The sequence below is a fragment of the Arvicanthis niloticus genome, chromosome 8 (genome assembly GCF_011762505.2).
Source record: "Arvicanthis niloticus isolate mArvNil1 chromosome 8, mArvNil1.pat.X, whole genome shotgun sequence".
Classification (NCBI taxonomy): Eukaryota; Metazoa; Chordata; class Mammalia; order Rodentia; family Muridae; genus Arvicanthis; species Arvicanthis niloticus.
In genome coordinates, this window is record NC_047665.1 from 82,768,715 (window position 1) to 82,783,379 (window position 14,665).

At 39.7% G+C, this 14,665-nt stretch overlaps 1 pseudogene across 1 annotated transcript; it reads right to left on the reverse strand.

Annotated features, from left to right (window-relative positions):
- Nucleotides 1-212: 212 nt before the first annotated feature.
- On the reverse strand, nucleotides 213-4,378 carry LOC117713427 (nucleolar transcription factor 1-like; annotated as a pseudogene). Its single transcript, XR_013111936.1, has 4 exons — nucleotides 4,375-4,378; nucleotides 1,900-2,607; nucleotides 931-1,788; nucleotides 213-878 (listed from the first exon to the last, which is right to left on the reverse strand). The product of XR_013111936.1 is annotated as a nucleolar transcription factor 1-like (transcript).
- Nucleotides 4,379-14,665: the final 10,287 nt, after the last annotated feature.

Here is a 14,665-nt window from a genome sequence, read left to right on the forward strand (position 1 = left end):
GCTCACGCAACCTCCTACCCCCCACTGATTTGTTTTTGTTTTTGTTTTTGTTTTTGTTTTTGTTTTTGTTTTTGTTTTTTTAAAGGAAAGAAAGTAAGTGAGGGAGTCTGGGGAGTACAAGGTACAGAACATACAGGTACAGGGAAAGACGAAGGTTGTCAGTTGGGGAGGTGAGCTCTGCCGTGGCTTTCCTTGGCTGCCTGCCTGCCTGGGATGGAGGCTGAGCCTCAGTTGGAGTCAGAATCTGAGGAATCCCCTGAAGATGAAGAGCTGGAGCTACTGCCCTCAGACTCATTGTCTTCATCCTCATCCTCATCCTCGTCGTCGTCGTCATCATCATCATCATTCTCATCCTCATCCTCGCTTTCATCTTCACTGCTCCACTCGGAAGAGTCCCCGCCACCCTCAGACAAGTCGCCATTGTCGTCGTCTTCCTCCTCCTCCTCGTCATCATCATCCTCATCTTCCTCGTCGTCGTCCTCCTCGGACTCTGACTTAGACTGCAGGGTGGTCCGGCTAGACTTGGGAATTGGGCCTCGAAGCTTAGTCATGTTTTTACGTTTATTGGAGATGTATTCTTTGTACGCTGCTCGGTCCTGAGGAGACAGGCTCTTGACCCAGAGGTCCAAGTGCATCTTGTACTGCTTCTGCTGCTCCTCGGCCAGCTTCTTATAATGCTCCTTCTGGCTCTGGGAGATGCGCTGCCAGCGGCTACCAATCTCTACCATGCGGTCCTTCAGCAAGTGATTTAGCTTCCCATTGGACAGCAGCTCCTGGGAGAACTTCTGGTAACCGTTCATAGGAGGTTTCTTGGGCTCCCCCTGGAACTTCATCTTGGAAGAGTTTGTAGCAGCTGGAGGGGCCCGCATCTCACTTAAATATATATATATATATATATATATATATATATATATATATATATATATATAATTTATTTATTTATTTATTTTGGTCTTCTGCTGCCTTCTTAATCCACATTAGCTTCTCCTTCTTCTCCATGTTGTTCCAAGTCATCTCCATGGCTTTCAAGGCTTTCACCCGGTCATTCTTGAAGCGGGCCAGATAGTCTCCAATGACACTGCTGCCAGATTTCCTCAGCTCTCTTGGGCGACTCAGGCAGCTTGCCCCTATCTTCACGCTCCCCACCTGGCTTCCTCTCAGACTGCGCCTTTAGCGTAGCCTCCCGGGCCTTATATTTAGCCTTCTTCTCGGACAAGTCGTTCCACATGCGGGCCAGCAGACGGGTCAGCTCGCTTTCTGAGAGCTCGACGGTCGTTCCTCCTGCAGCTGCCTTCTCTTCTCCTCTGAGAAGATGAACATGGCAGACACAGGCCGCTTGGGCTTCTCGGAGCCACCCTTGCCACCTTCCTGTGAAGGCTTCTTGGAGGCTGGACTGGTGGTCTGCCTCTTATTGATATTCAGCATCTTCTCCTCCCCCAGGACCTGCTGCTGCTCTTCCTCGGGCAAACTCTCAAGGAACCCCAGCAGCTCTACCTCATAATCTTTCTTTTTCTGGTCATACTTCTTGTGATAAGCATCCTTTTCCTTCTGGGAGAGCAGCTTCCACTGCTGGCTGCATAGCACCATACGTTCTGTGCTGGGCACATCCTTCATGTTGGCCATGAGCTCTGTACAGTACAGGGAGTAGCTGTTCGGAGGTGGCTTGGTGGGTTGTCCATCAAACTTTTCCTTGAGCTGGCGTTCAGCCTTGCTGAGGGTGGACTTGGTAATACCTTCCTCACTGATGTTTAGCTCGGGGTGCTTCTGGATATAATCACGCATAATCTCCTCGTACTGCTTCCACTGCTCCGGGACCTTACGAATCCATTTCAGCCTCTTTTTGTCTGAGAGCTGAGACCACTGCTTCCCTAGGGAGTCCTTCACCTCCTTCTTAGTGGCATCCGGCCGCACTTTGAGATACACCTTCTTCTCATGGGTATACCACAGTTGCTGGGGAGTTTGGAGCTTCTCGGGGATGTCCGACTTCTTGGCATTCTGGATAAGGTCAGGGTGATCCTCCCTGAATCGGGCCAGGTTTCGCTCGAACTCCTGTTTCTCCCTCTGGAAGTCCTGAATATATTTCATCTTCTTCTTCTCTGGAAGTTCCTTGTATTTCTTAGACAGGATTTTAGTCAGGTCCAGGTTGCTCATCTCAGGGTGGAGTTCGCATACTTGGCCCGTTTCTCCATGAAGAAGCGGAAGTAAGGGGTGAGAGGCTTCTTTGGAAAATCCGGGTGTTTCTTTGAGGTTTTTTTTTTTTTTTTTTTTGCCTTTGTAAGGGTTTTTGACATGCTCCTGGGCATCAAGGATCAATTCGGCCAATGTTCAGAACTTCCTTACCTCATTAGAAATCTCCACCCATTTGAGCTTGCACATATCTCCTGAAAAAATCCTTGAATGCAACTTTTTCCCAGTCCATATGCGACTCTGTGGTTTTGAACTTGGAGCTGTCGTTGGATGGAAGGTTGTTCTTCATGCATTCCAACAAATTTAGCATATCTTCCTGGGACCAGCGGTCTTGGCCTTTGGGGGCGGCCGTTTCCAGGTCTGTGGGACAGTCCATTTCTCCGTTGATTTTCCAGCTGTCCAGCCACCTCCTCGGTCGCGCTGGCCGGGCAACCCGGGGTCAAAGCCACCTCACCCAAGCATGTGGGTGCTAGTGAGGGCCGGGGACACCAGCTCTCATTCTCTATTTTATGATTTCTTATTAGTTATTTAAGAATTTTTTACAATGTGCACTGACTATATTGGCTCCATACCGCTACTTCTCCTTAGCTCTATTCTCCTTCCCTACCCAAATTTATTTTCTATTTTACAAAAAGACAAAACAAAACAAAACAAAAGCTATAAAATATACTTTATGCTGTGCTTTTGAATGTGTGTCTTTCACTGAAGGGCAGTCAGGGATTCACCCTTAAAGATGACTAACTTTTCTTTTCCCAGAAACTATCCACTGCCAATAAATAGCTCATTAGCTAGGGGTGTAACACTGTGCCCACCTCTCCTCTCAACGTGCTATAATTTTTTTTTTTTTTTTTTTTTGGCCCACCTGCATGAATCTTCAGATAGCAATCTCAACTGCTGTAAATTTATATGATCAACTGTCCTGTTGTATTCTGAAAAGTTTCCTATAGTCACCCACTCCTTATGGCTTTTACAATATTGCTGACTGCTCCCCTGACACAATTGATGAGCGCTGGGTACAGATTATGATATAGATGCCCTATGTAACACTAGGCATTCTGAAGTCTCTTATTCTTTGTTTCTTGATCAGTTGTGGGTCTCTATGTCAAACACTATCTGCTATAAAAAGAAGCTCTTCTAATGAGGATTGAGAGACGAATTGTTCTGTGAGAATAATGATAAATAATTAGGAGTTGGTTTAGTTAATATGTCCATTGAGCAGAAAAATAGTAAGTTTTCTCCTAGAATCTAGGGCCAGTCTAGTCATGGGACTTTGACCCCAGTAATGATGGCAGGTATGAAAGCAATTCTTAAGTTCAATCAGAAAGTAGTTGGTTACTCACATAATATTAATGCCACTTTTATTCCAGTTGACATGCATTGCCAGGCTGGTTACTGTTGTAGTTGGCAGAGTCTATAGCTGGGTCAGATTTGTGATTCCTTGGCTATTTGAATCCTTAGCCTTTGGCAATAGTCAGTAAAACAGTTCTCAGCCTACGGGGACAAAGAGTGGATCAGAGACTGAAAGAAAGGCCATCAAGTGACTGCCCCACCTGAGGATCCATCCCACATGCAGACAGCAAACACAGATACTATTGCAGATGCCAAGAAGTACTTGCTGACAGGAGCCTGATACAGCTGCCTCCTGAAAGGCTCTGCCAGATCCTGACCAATACAGATATGGATGCTTGCAGTCAACCATTGAACTGACCCCAAGGACCTCAATGGTGGAGTTAGGGGAAAGACTGAAGGAGCTGAAGGAGCCTTATCTGGTATCAATGGGAGGGGAGTCCCTTGGTTCTGTGAAGGCTTGGTGCCCCAGTATAGATGAATGCTAGGGTGGTGAGACAGGAATGGGTGCATGGGGGAGCACCCTCATATCAGGGCAAGGCACGATAGGATGGGGTGTTGCAGAAGGGAAGCCAGGAAATGGATACCATTTGAAATGTAAATAAATAAAATATCCAATTAAAAAAATAGTTCTCAGCCTAGGCCATCTAATGATGCCAGTATGTGGGTCTTAAGCCTCTGCGGGTGGCTCTTTCTTCAGCTGTCAATCTGCACTTGTCTGAGATTTTTTTCTAGGAAGCCAGGCACTGGGTTCAGAAACTAGATGGCACTAATCTCTTTTGGTGTCAGGTGATATCAGCTGTCTATACAGTCTTCAGCTGTCAAGCTTCAGGGTATTACCCATGCTATCATGTCCAAAGGGCCCCATAATATCTTTGGTTGTCAAGCCTGGGCTGGAGGTACTCTTCCAGCTGTCAAGTCCCTGCTTAAGATCAGTGTCGCAATGCCGCTATCTGTGGCCAGCACTTGTTCAACTGTCAATAAGTGCCTACAACTGTCTTGCTGCTGCTTACCTCCATCTGCCACCATCCTCAATGGCCTCCTGATGTTTGCACTAGGAAAATGGGTCAGGAAAGGCCACTTGAGAAAAGTCTTGATTGGATCTACTGAAATACCACTGGACTCAGCACAGGAGACTATCACCACATAGGTCTGGGCAACCTGCTTTTAAATAACCTGATTATGAGTATTTGGACCAATTATAGCCATTTGTTTGTTCGATCCTAGCTTTTCATTAGAGTCATAAAGACTTATATTTTGGACCCATCACAGCCTTGCCACCAGTAACAGCGATCCATTTAACAGGGAAATACTATCCCTCTAGCCAAGGTACAAAATGGTTTACTGAGGTAGGTATATTATTGAAAAGGTTTAGTCCAAACCATTTCAAACATCCCTGGCTGTGGCTGCAACTTCAGGAGCCAACAATCAGCTGCAACATCTTTCATAGTTGTTTCAAGGCATCCACGGATGTGTTCAGGATGGCTGGTGTTGGCGTTAAGAGTTGTCCAGCCATCTGGCAGACCAACAGTCCTTTTGTTTCAGAGAAGTTTTGGGAGAAAGAAAAAGTCCAACAGCTGTTAACAGTGTAAGTTAACTTCAATTTCCCTTCCCCAGCCTCTGTTACTAGTTATTAGAGAAGCTGAAGTTAACTTACATCAATATAAAAATCATATACAAAACACAAACCACCATAGTCTTTCATAATCCTGAGCTATCGCCACCTGGAATCTGGTTTGTGTAATAAGACAAAGTATAATTCTACCTACAATATTAGCTAGAAGTGGAAGCCTCCTCAGGGTCACATGGAGCCCAGAGTAGAGCAATAGGACACTCCCTTAGCATAGTGAACTTTCACAAGCAATTTCCTCAATCCTGTCTCAGGAGATTTTTGACATTGTGCTTCCTGCCTGTCAGAGATGTTTCAGGAACTGCTTCCTCTGCCGCTGCTTAGATCATCCTGCAGCACCTCCCTTTCATTTCCATAAGTGAATACTGTAAACTCTGCATTAGTTTCAAACAAAGACAGTGAAATTGTCAACCCTCATCCTTCCCTCCATCACAAGGTATATACAAATGTGGCACACATCTGAACAGCTTTTCAGATGGACAGTTTCATTTCGTAGGGTCTAGGGAGAAGAGACAAACAGATGAGACAATGAAGTCACAGCAATGAAACTAGTGTGCATGATCTATTAGGATTGTGACATTATTTATGTCTCGACACCTGTGGAATATACAAAATAAAGACTGAACTGTAATAACCATAATAGATTTTAACTAATAGATTTATATTCTTATTCTTTGCCAATAATACCAAATGGACTTCACTGAGAGAAGATAGTGAGAATAGGCAAACTGTAGGTGGAAATATTTGGAAAGCCTGCGTTCTGCTCAATTTTTGGTAAATTTAAAACTGGACTATAGGAGCTGGGGCAAGATTCAGTGTCAGAGTAATGACAAATCACTGAACTGTCTCTCTAAGAGATAAGATGACAGATTGTCAAAAATCAGGCCACACCCCTTTAAGTCTATTCTTTAAATAAAGAACAGTCAGGAACTTGCTAAAATACTCAAGCCTGTGTAGAAAAAGCAAGACCACTCTGCCTTGAACTATAGAATACGTCTATGGTGGCAGTCTACCTAGTATCTGCCTCATGTGCCTTGGCAAACAAGACAGGCCATGCTAAATAATGTGACAATGTGACGTGGAACTTTCTATCACCTCCCCAAAGGCTGAAAATCAGAACCCACCTTCTCCATGAGATTCTTTCCCTTCTCATTCCTATAAAGTTATACATGATGTTTTCCCTCCTAATGCAGCTTCTTTCTAGAACTTGAAGGAAAAGACCTCTCTCTCCCTTCCACGATCTATCATGCCAAGTCCTAAGACTCTGGCCCTTCAAAATCTGACCATGGCCTCCGATGCTCTTAAGTCACACTCTCCTCATAAAGCTTATTCTAAGGGGTAATTTTATGTCTCCTCTTTTTTTAAACCTACTTTTCCTTAAGAATTTCTAACAAATACTTACCTAGCATGCATAAGACCCTAGCATTTATAAAAATATACATTGCACTTTCAGTACCACAAAATTCTTTACATTAAGAGTGGCCACATTAACCAGAAACATATTTTATCTGTAACTCCCAGTACCCACACATATCAAGACCACAGGAAAAAAATTCTACCAGGCAATACACAGCCGCCACACTCTCCTAAAAAAGAGAAAAAAAGAAACCAAGGAAAAAACATTCACCCATGAAAGACAAGACCAAATATCAGCATGTAAAATTCCAGTATTCCCTATCTCAGGTGCCTAGAAACCAGCATAAAATCACAACCAATAGGAGTCAGGACATGTCTACACTAGAGCCTAACAATCCTACCATAGCAGGCCCTGAATATTACAAAATAGCTGAAATACAAGAAAAAAATAAATGTAAAGTGGTCTTTATGAAGAGGATAGAGCAATGGATTCTCAACCTGTGGGTCATGACTCCTTTAGGGTTCAAATGTCTCTTTTACAGGGCTCACCTAAGACCATCAGAAAATACAAATACTTCAGTAGCAAAATTGTGGTTATATAGTAACAAGAAAAATTGCTCAGTTGTGAGTCACCACACATGAGGAACTTTATTAAAAGATCACAGCATTAGGAAGGTTGAGAACCACTATGATAAAGATTCTTAAAGAACAGATAAAAAAAATCCATTTTAAAAATCTATGAAAACACAAATGAATAGTGGAAGGACTTGAATAAGACCATTCATGGGCTGAAAGTGGAAATGGAATCAATAAAGAAAACCCAAACTAAGGAATTTGGAAATGAATGATTTAGAAACTGGAACAGAAATTACAGAGGCAAGATTCATGGACAGAACACAAGAACTGGCCACATTGTCAACTTAACCAAGTCAATCAGTCTTTCTTTGAGTATGTTTTCAGAACCAAGTTGAGTCAACTTTTTCTAAGAAGAGCTGCCTTAGGAAAAGCATACTATTGTTAAGAATAGTATAGAAATGAAGAGAGTGGGATCATAGAAAGGGCCCAGCCATTTATATTACGTTTTCCCTGGGTACTAGCTGTCATGGTGCCAGAAGGCATGCTACATAAGTTTGCAAATGAGATAAGCAACCAACAGTTCCACCCAGGTTTGATGTTTATGAACCACAATACAAGTCATCAAGGCAGGGCATAAGCAACTGTAAGATGTAGTAGTAACATGCATTCCTTGGCAGTGTTCAACAAGGGGAAAGTCATGTCTGGGCCTCGGTACCAAGCCAACTGTCTATAAATAGTTAAGAAACAGATCTTGGAGTCTACAACTGCCACCAAGATGATCCCTCATACATTCTAAATATTTGTTCTACATTCTAAATACACACAAAACATGTAGTCATTACCAGTCATCAAGGAAACTTCTCTCTGTAAGAGAATGTGTTCATTACAAAAAACTACAATCAATCAAAATGTAGAGTTATGGAGTCCATTCCCAAATGAAACGCCTATAAATGAACTCCCACACTTAAGACTTAGATATCATTGCAAATGAGGGGGCAGAAAGATTGTAAGAGTCATACTCACTGTGAGTTTGCTGTGAGACTGTATCTCCTAGTAATGTCAGATATTAGATACATAGAATCTCACCAACATGACTGCCTAGACCTGAGAAAAACAACAACAAAAGATATGCTGAAATGAAACCCACAAGACCTCAAGACTACAGAAAAAATTACAGAAAATTAAGTAATCCTATGATCAAAAGAAATAGTCTTCTCCAGGAAAAAGCACAAAAATTGACTATGGAATATCAAATGGCCAGCCCTGAAAACAGACATAGAAGTAACATTACACAGACTGAGCAAGTAGCTAGTCTAATAAAAAATATATGTATAACCATAAAGATATAGGTATGTATAACAATTAATTTTTTAAAAACCATGAGTTTAAAAGAGATTGGGGAGGGATGTATGGAAGATGTGAAGGAAGAAAAGAAAAGTAGGAAATGATACAATTAAAAGAATACAATTTTAAATTATAAAATTAGAAAATGAGATTATAAATAAGAATAGAGTTTAAATATGAACAAATCTTTGTTTGGTTTACTTAGTACAGCTTCATGATTTTGCTTTTGTTTTGAAAATTCATTACAATAAACTTTTAAATCAAAAAATATTTTAGATATAGGTTAGCCTCCTTGCCCTACTCATCATCCTTATTCGTTGAGTCCACTGGGGCACACTAAGCTGCCCTGAAAAGCCTGCTAACCCTTCTGGACCTCCATTCTTCTGCCAAAAATCTGCTCACCTTCATCAGACCTGTGGATCCTCAGCCATACAAACCTGCTAACCTAGAACCATGGAGCCCAAAGACACCCATTAGAGGCCTGCCACAAGAGGACCATTGAGGTCCTCCCTTCAAAATCTACCCTCCCAATACCTACTACAACAGGAACATCTAGGGCCCAAAGCCATCCAGAAGGCTAAAGGCCTTTGAAAGCACACAATCAACAAAAACCAAGACAGTAACACCTTCAGAACACAGCTAGCCCTGAATATCCCAACACAACAAAACCACAAGAAAATGACATTAAATTCAATCTTATAACAATGTTAGAGATCTTTAAAGAGGAAATGAATACATCCCTTAAAGAAATACTGGAAAATACAATTAAACATGTGAAGGAAATAAATAAAACTGTGTAAGACCTGAAAGAAGACATAGAAGTAATAAATAAAACAAACTGAAAGAATTCATGAGATGGAAAACCTAGCGAAAGAACAGGAACCACAGATACAAACATCACAACAGAATACAGGAGATGGAAGAGAGAATCTGAGGCATAGAAGGTACAGTAGAAGAAATTCATACATCAGTCAAAGAAAATGTTAAATCTAAATAATTCTGACATAAAGCATCCAGGAAATCTGGGATTCCAAGAAAAGCTCTAACCTAAGAATAATAGAAATAGAAGGAGAAGAGTTCAAGCTCTAAACCCCAGAAAGTATTTTCAACAAAATCATAGAAGAAAACTTTCCAGGCCTAAAGAAAGAGATGGTTATAAACTTACAAAAAACTTATAGAACACCAATTGGAATGGACCAGAAAAGAAAATCTTCCAGCCACAAAATAATGAAAACACAAAATCTACAGAAAAAAAGGATTGTTAAAAGTATTAAGGGAGCTGGGCAGTGGTGATACATGCCTTTAATCCCAGCACTTGGGAGGCAGAGGCAGGCATGAATTTCTGAGTCCAAGGCCATCCCTGTCTACTGAGTGAGTTCCAGGACAGCGAGGGCTATACAGAGAAACCCAGTCTCAAACAAACAAACAAACAAACAAACAAACAAAATAAAAGCATCAAGGGAAAAAGGCCAGGTAACATACAAAAACAGACCTATCAGAATTACACCTGACTTCTCAAAAGAGTGTCTAAAAACTAGAAGAACCTAGAAAGATATCTTGTAACTTCAAAAAAACAAACAAAGAAACCCAAAACAAAACAGAAACAAACATACAGATGCCACCTACATACCCAGCAAAACTCTCAATCACCATAGGTGGAGAAAACAAGATATTTCAAGACAAATCCAAATTCTAACAGTATCTATCCACAAATACTGCCCTACAGAAAATATTAGAATGAAATTTGCAATCCAAGAAGGATAACTGCATCCAAGAAAACACAGAAAATAAGTAATTCCACACCAACAAAAACACAAGGGGAGCGTGCGCACGCATGCACACACACACACACACACACACACACACACACACACACACAAACATCAGCAACATCAAAATAACAGGAATTAAAAATCATTGGTCATTAATATATCTCAACAACAATGGTCTCAATCCCCTAATAAAAAGACACAGGCTAAAAGAATGAATGCAAAAACAAGATTCAGGATTCTACTCCAAACAAGATACATACCTCCTCAATAAAGGTAGACATAACCTAAGGGTAAAGGGCTAGAAAAAAATTCAAAGCCAACAGACTCGAAAAGCAAGCTTGAGTGGCCATTCTAGTATGTAATAAAATAGACTTTTAACCAAAATTCATCAAAAGAGACAGGGAAGGGCACTTCATACTCATCAAAACAAAAAACTCTACCAAGATAATATCTCAATTCTGAACATCTATGACCCCACACAAAGGAACTCATATTTGTTATAGAAATACTGCTAAACCTTAAATCACACATCAAGCCCCATACATTAATAGTGGGAGACCTCAACACCCCACTCTCACCAATGGACAGTTCATCAAAACAGAAACTAAACAGAGACACAATAAAACTAACAAAAGTTGTGAACCAAATGGATTTAACAAATATCTACAGAATGTTTTACATCAAAACAAAAGAATAGACCTTCCTCTCAGCATCACAGAGATCCTTCTCCAAAACTGACTCTATGACCAAACAGAAACCATGTCTCAACAGAAACAGAAAAATTGAAATAATACTTTGTATATTATCAGATCACCATGGATTAAAGCTGGATTTCAACAACTTCAGAAACACCAGAAAGCCTACCCACTATGGAAACTGAACAACTCTCTACACAATGATCTCTGGGTCAGAAAGGAAATAAATAAAGAAATTTAAAACATTCTGGAATTCAATAGAAATGAAGGCACAACATAACCAAATTTATGACACACAATGAAAGCAGTGTTGAGAGAAATGCTTCCATAAAGAAATTAGAAAGTTCTTATACCAGCAATTTAAAACTACACTTGAAAGCTCTAGGGAAAAAGAAGCAAACACACCAAAAAGAAGTAGAAGAAAGGAAATAATCAAAATCAGGGCTAAAATCAATTGATTGGAAAAATAAGAAAACAATACAAAGGATCAAGGAAACCAAGAGCTGGTTCTTTGAAAAAAAAAGCAACAAGATAAAAACACCCTTAACCAAATTAACTAGAAGGCATAGAGACAATATGCAAATTAACAAAATCAGAAATGAAAAGGGGAAATATAACATCAGACACTGAGGAAATACCAAGAAATATTATGTCTTATTTAAGACTATAATCCACATAATTGGAAAATCTAAATGAAATGGATGATTTTCTAGACAGATACCACTTACCAACGTTAAATCAAGACAAGGTAAACTATTTAAACAGCCCTATAACTCCTAAAGAAATAGAAGCAGTCATTAAAAGTCTCCCAACCAGAGAAACCCCAGAGACAGATGGTTTTAGTGAGAATTCTACCAGACCTTCAAAGAAGAGCTACTACCAACACTCCTCAAACTATTCCACAAAATAGAATCAAAAGAAATACTGTCAAACTCATTCTATAAGGCTGCTGTCACCATGATATCTAAACCACACAAAGACTCAAAAAACAAATAGAACTTCAGTCCAATTCCTCTTATAAAACATTGATGTAAAAATACTCAATAAAATACTCTCAATTGCAGGAACATGTCAAAAACATTATCCATCATGATCAAGTAGGCTTCATCTCAGAGATGCCGAGATGACTCAATATACAAAAATCCATGAAGCACCATATAATCAAAATTAAAGAAAAATCACACCATCATCTCCTTAGATGTTGAAAAAGCCTTCTACAAAATCCAATGCCCCTTTTATATTAAAAGTATTAGAGAGATCAAGGATACAAGGCACCTAGCTAAACATAATCAAAGCAATATACAGCAAACCAATAGCTAACATCAAACTAAATGTAGAGAAATTTAAAGCAATTCCACTAAAATCAGGACAAAACAAAGCTGCTCACTCTTTCCCTATCCATTAAATATAGTACTTCAAGTGTTAGCCAGAGCAATATGAAAACCTAAGGAGACCAAGGGGATACAAATTGGAAAGGAAGAAGTTTAAGTGTTACTATTTGTAAATGATATAATAGCATTTATAACTGACGCCAAAATTTCAAACAGAAAACTCTTACAGCAGATAAACACCTTCAGTAAAGTGGCTGGATTCAGAATTAACACAAAGAAATAAGTAACTTTCCTTTATACAAATGGCCAAGAAAGGAATTAGAGAAACAAGGCCCTTTACAATAGCCACAAATAACATAAAATATTTTGGTATAACTCTAACCAAGCAAGTGAAAAATCTATATGACTAGAACTTCAAGTCCCCAAAGAAAGAAATTGAAAAAGATATCAGAAGATGGAAAGATTTCTCATATTCATGGATAAATAGATTTAACATAGTCAAAATGGCCATTTTGCCCAAAGCAATTTATAGATCCAATGCAATCTCCATTAGAATTCTAACACAATTCTTTTCAGACCTTTAAAGAAAAGTTTTCAACTTCACATGGAAAAACAAAAAACTCAGAATAGCTAAAGCTATCCTGAACAATAAAAGGGCTTAAGGAGGTATCACTATCTCTGACCTAAAGGTATACTACAGAGCAATAGTAATAAAAACTGTATTATATTGGTATAGAAACAGAAAGATTTGCTATTGAGATCGAATTAAAGACCCAGAAATAAACCCACACACCCATGTATACTTTATTTTTTTTTTAAAACAAAGAAGCCAAAAACATATAATGGAAAAAACGAAAGCAGCTTCAACAAATAATTCTAGTCTACATGAATGTCTGCATATGAAAGAGTGCAAATAGATCCATATCTATCACCCTGTAAAAAAAAAAAAATGTAAGCCCAAGTAAATCAAAGACCTCAACATAAAATTGGATAGTCTCAATCTAATAAAACAGAAAGTAAGGAACAGTCTTGAACTCATTGGTCCAGGAGACAACGTCCAGAACAGAACACCACTAGCTCAGGCTCTAAGATCAACAGTTGATAAGTGGGACCTCACGAAACTGAAAATCTCCTGTAGGCAAAAAAACAATGTCAATAGGAAAAAAGTAGAATACAGCTTGGGAAAGGATCTTCACTAACCCTACATCTGACAGAGGGCTATTATCCAAAATTGATAAAGAATTCCAGAAATTAAACACCAACAACCCAAAGGACCCAATTTAAAAGTGGGGTACAGAAGTAAACATAATTCTCAACAGAGGAATTCAGCCTAAAAGCACTTAAAGACATTTTTGAAATCGTTAGTCATCAGGAAAATAGAAATAAGAACAACTCTGAGGTTCTATCTTATACTAGTCAGAATGGCTAAGATCAAAAACTCAAGAGATACACAAGCAAGCAAGAATGTGGAGCAAAGGAACACTTCTCCCTCCCTGGTGGGAATGCGAATTTGTACAACTACTTTGGAAGTCAATTTGGCGGTTTCTCAGAAACTTGGAATAGTTCTACCTCAAGACCCAGCTATATCACTGCTGGGCATAGATTCAAAAGATGATCCACAAGGACACTTACTCAATTATGTTTATAGCAGCATTATTTAAATAGCCAGAAATAGCCTTGATGTCCCTTAACTGAAAAATGGATAAAGAATGTGTGGTACATCTACACAATGAAATTCAGCTATTAAAGACAAAGACATCATGAATTTTTCAGGCAAATGGATGGAACTTGAGAGTATCATACTAAGTGAGGTAATCCAGGCCCAAAGGACATTCATGATACATACATACTCACTTATTAATGGATAATAGTTGTAAAACACAGGATACCCATCCTGCACTCCACAGACCCAAAGAAACTAAATAACAAGAAAGGCACAAGTGAGGATGCTTGGATCTCACTTAGAAAAGGGAATAAAATTGATATAAGTGGCAGATGGGAGAGGGACCTGGGTGAGAGAAGGGATGGAAAAGAGAAGGGGATTCAGGATCAGTTGTAGGAAGGAACAGAAGAAATGGCCAGATGGTCATGAGAATGAATGGAAATCTGCTATTTATGGAAGTTGAAAGGCAAGGGAAATCTCCAGGACATGACAGAGACCTGGGATAAGGCAGGTTCCCCAAAGTCAATGGTTGTGACCCTAGCTTTGACTCACAGCACTAAGAAGCCATCTCCTGTAGCCAGAAGAGAGCCCCAGTAAAATGATAGGGATACCAAACTACTCACTCCATAAAACTTTTGACCCAAAATTTATCCTGTCTACAAAAAATGCAGGGACAGGGAATGGAGCAGAGACAGAGGGAATGGCCATCCAATAATCAGCCCAACTTGAGACCCATCCTATGGGTAAACACCAATATCTGTAAC